This window comes from Elephantulus edwardii, unplaced genomic scaffold (assembly GCF_000299155.1).
Source record: "Elephantulus edwardii isolate Elephantulus edwardi_28Jun2011 unplaced genomic scaffold, EleEdw1.0 scaffold00191, whole genome shotgun sequence".
In the NCBI taxonomy this organism is placed as follows: Eukaryota; Metazoa; Chordata; class Mammalia; order Macroscelidea; family Macroscelididae; genus Elephantulus; species Elephantulus edwardii.
Genome location: NW_006399941.1, coordinates 1380528 through 1384502, shown reverse-complemented (window position 1 = coordinate 1384502; position 3975 = coordinate 1380528).

Below are 3975 nucleotides of genomic sequence, written 5' to 3'. Positions count from 1 at the left end.
ATAAAATAAAAAAAAAAGAAAATAAAAACCTGCTGGAGGACCAGGTCTGCATCAGTTCTGACTTGATGCTACTCAGCAACAACCCCCTTGCCTGGAGATGACCCATCCTTTCAGGAAGAAGGGTGAGATGAGAGGCTTTATAGAGTGTAAATGTAAAATGACCAGGATGGCTCACAATTGACAAAGATTAAGGTTTCTTCCAGCTGTTGAAATGGGTCTTTCAGCTGCAGAAAATAGAGTTAATCCTTCTTATGCCCAAGAACGTGGTTGGGGAAAACGGAACCTGCTACAAAAGAAATTGAGGAATAAGTATATTATTTAAAATAATTAAAGATAAACAAGCAAAGAAATAAAAATGATAATACATCAAATATTAGAAAAAGGGAGAGGTAAGAGGAGAGGATGATTGTGTAAGTTAATTAAATCCTCATATTTCAGTTTTAGGAGACAATAGGCTAAATATAAATTTGATAAATCCAGAAATCCCATATGCAAATTATTTAGTTATTTAATAAAAGCAAGGTAAAAACCATAAGAATGAAAAAGAAATAGTTAAGAAGCTGTTTCTGCGGCAAGGACTGGAGTGAACAGGAGACTGTCATTTATTAATATAAATTTATAGAAATAATAGAAATTGCTCTTTATATTTAATATGAATTATATTTAATAGAAATTGCTCTTTATATTTAATATGAATTATATTTAATAGAAATTGCTCTTTATATATTTTTTAAATATAATATGTCCATGTTACTTTGGTAAATTAACAAAAAGAAAACCATGGGCTTGTGTTTGTCCCATATGCTGCAGAAGCATATCTTAATAGAATATGGATGCAACAGATATTGGTAATGGTTACATCCCATAATTGATGTGCTTGATCTCACTGTATTGTATATGTGGAAATGCTGAATTGGCTAATTTGTGTTATCAGATGACATAACATCCCTTGTGTAAAGCCATGAAGACTTGAAGTACTTCCTGAAGAAAGTCAAAACTGCATTCTATAAGGACTACACCTCAATATTAAGAAAACAAAAATCCTTAAAACTGGACCAAGAGGCAACATCATGATAGATAGAGAAAAGATTGAAGTGGTCAATGACTTAATTTTACTTGTATCTGCAATTTAACACTCATGCTAGCAGCAGTGAAGAAATTTTTAAAAAGTGTTACATGGGGGAAATCTGCTTTCAAGGAATTTTCCAAAGTTCTAAAGAGGAGATAAGATAAGGGAGCTCTGGTGGTCTAGTGGCACAAAGCTGTGCTGCAATCCCACAGACACATGGTTCAAATCCGCCCGCTGCCCTGTGAGAGAAAGATGGGCAATCTCCTCCTGTGCAGTTAACTGCTTGTGAAAACTCTTTGAGGCTCAGCTATGGGTCAGTCCTGACTGGACAGTACACACAAAGAACAATAATAACAAGGATATAGGATTAGGGTGAGATACAAACCCTGCCCTACCATAGGCTTATATAAACCCATCGGAGGGAAATGCTAGTTTGCTTCTTGGGACGCCTGCTTGCCAGCTGCCCTGCAACAGATAGTCTACAATGCTCGCCAGACTCTCTAACACTGGCCCACATCACCTATAGTCATGTGAGTCATTCTACTGTTGGGTCTGAGTATCTGGTAGACCTTCCAGCGAATTACCGAACCCAAGGAACATAGAAAAGTGGAGAAACTGAACAAAAGAGAAACATTTGATGTCAGGAGTCATAGTTACATAATAGATCAAACATTTGGGACACTGTTGATTTCCCACTTCTTGTAATCGGTCTGCTATTAATCTTAGCAGAAAAGATTATGCATTCAAATGACAAAAGAACAACAACAACAACTAAAATCCATCTTGAAAAAAAATGTGGCCAAGATATTTCTTACATGCAAAGATGTGTGACATGAATTCTCCCATGTTTGGGCAGGATATTAGAAGGGATCGGTCCTTGAGAGGAGACATCATGCCTGGCAAAGTTGAGGGTCGAGAATGAGAGAAAGATACTCGAATAAATACAATGACACAGTGACTGCAACAAAGCTTAAACATGATGGAGATTGTGAAGTTGGTGCAGGAAAGGGCAACATTTCCATTTCTCGTTCACAACATTGCTATGAGTCAAAGTCAATTACAATTTGATAGCAACTTATTTTTACAATGATTGTTGTTGTTGTTGTTGTTATGTGTCAAGTCACCTGTGACTCATAGTGACCCTATGTACAAAAGTTCTGAACCCTCTCTAACCCTGAGTCAATCTTATTGTCTCTGATAGACCAAAATCTCACTTCTCCAGTCAGAGTCAATATATCTCATCCTAGATCTTCTTCTTCTGTGCTGTCCCTTCGCCTTCGAAGCATGATGCTCTTCTCCAAGGACCGGTTCCTCCTTGGTCATGTGTCCGATGTTTGTGTGATGGAGTTTCAAAATTCTTGAGTCCAGGAGCAGCTTGGTTTCACCCTCTCCAGAACTGACCTGTTTGTTCTGGCAGTCCACGGTATGTTCAACACTTGTCCAGCACTACAACTCAAAGGCATCGATTCTTCTATAATCTCTAGTCATTGTCTAGCTCTCTGATGCATAGCAGTAATTGCGAAGACTATAACCTATATCAGGCACACATTAGTCTCCAGACTGATATCATTGCTCTTCAGTATTAGAGACTTCCCTAATGGCAGACTATCCCAATTCACTTCTTCTTTTGGTTTCCTGACTGCTAGTGCCAAGAGTGTTAATTGTGGAACCAAACAAGCTGAAGTTACCGACAATCTCAATCTCTTCTCTGTGTATCATGAAGCTGCCAACAGTCCCAAGGGTGAGAATTTTTGTTTTCTTGATGTAGAGCTTCATTCCATATTGAAGACTCCAGTCCTTGACCTTCTGCAGCAAATACCTGAATGATGTCCTCAGTTTCAGCAAGCAAGATTGTGATGTCAGCATAAATGCAGGTTGTTAATGAACCTTCCTCCAATCCTGATACCACATTCCTCCTCCTGAATGATCTGTTCTGCATATGGATTGAAAAAGTATGTGTATAGGATGCATCCTTGATACACACCTTTCCTGATCCTGAACCATGCAGTTTTCCCCTGCTCTGTTCTGAAGACTGCCTCCTGGTCCAAGTATAGTTTTGCATAAGTACAATTTAATGTTCTGGGATTCCCATTCTTCTCAACGTTAGTCACAATTTGTTGTGATCCACACAGTCAATGAAACACAGATAGACATCCCTCTGGTACTTTCTGCTTTCAGCCAAGATCCATCTAATTTGGGCTATGATTTCTCTAGTGCCTTGGCCTAAACCCAGCCTGCACATCTGGTAGTTCTCTGCTGATATACTGTTTCAGTCATTTTTAGATAATCTTCAGCAGAATCTTGCTTGTATGTGATATTGGTGATATTGTTTGATAATTTTCACACTCTGTTGGGCTGTCAGGTCACCTTTTTTTTGGGAATGGGAATAAATATGGATCGCTTCCAGTCAGTTGGCCAGGTAGTTGTTCTCCAGATTTCTTGGCATAACCTGGTAAAAGCATCCAGTGTAGCATCTGTTTGCTAAAATATGTCACTAGTGATAAGAATACATCTGAGTGTTTTGAGAATTTGTAAAAATATGAATCACAAGATGACTTTGCAGATATTTGCAAGAATTCTCATAATCTGTTGGAGAATAGATGCACCTAGATGACACAAAGGTTGGAAGGCTTGGCTGCTAACTACTGAAAGGGTACTAGTTGGAGTCTGTCTTGACATACGTTAGAAGAAAAAGCAACTGATCTACTTGTAAAAAATTATTATTAGAGTTTATTTAAAAAATTTGAATACATTGTTTCCCAGAACAGATTCTTCCAATTTCCCTCACCCTCCACCCATCAAATTGTACAACACCATAGCTCAATGTCAAGAAGACAAAGATTCTCACCACTGGACCAATTGGTAGCATCAGGATGGATGGCGAAGAGATTGAGATTGTTCACAGC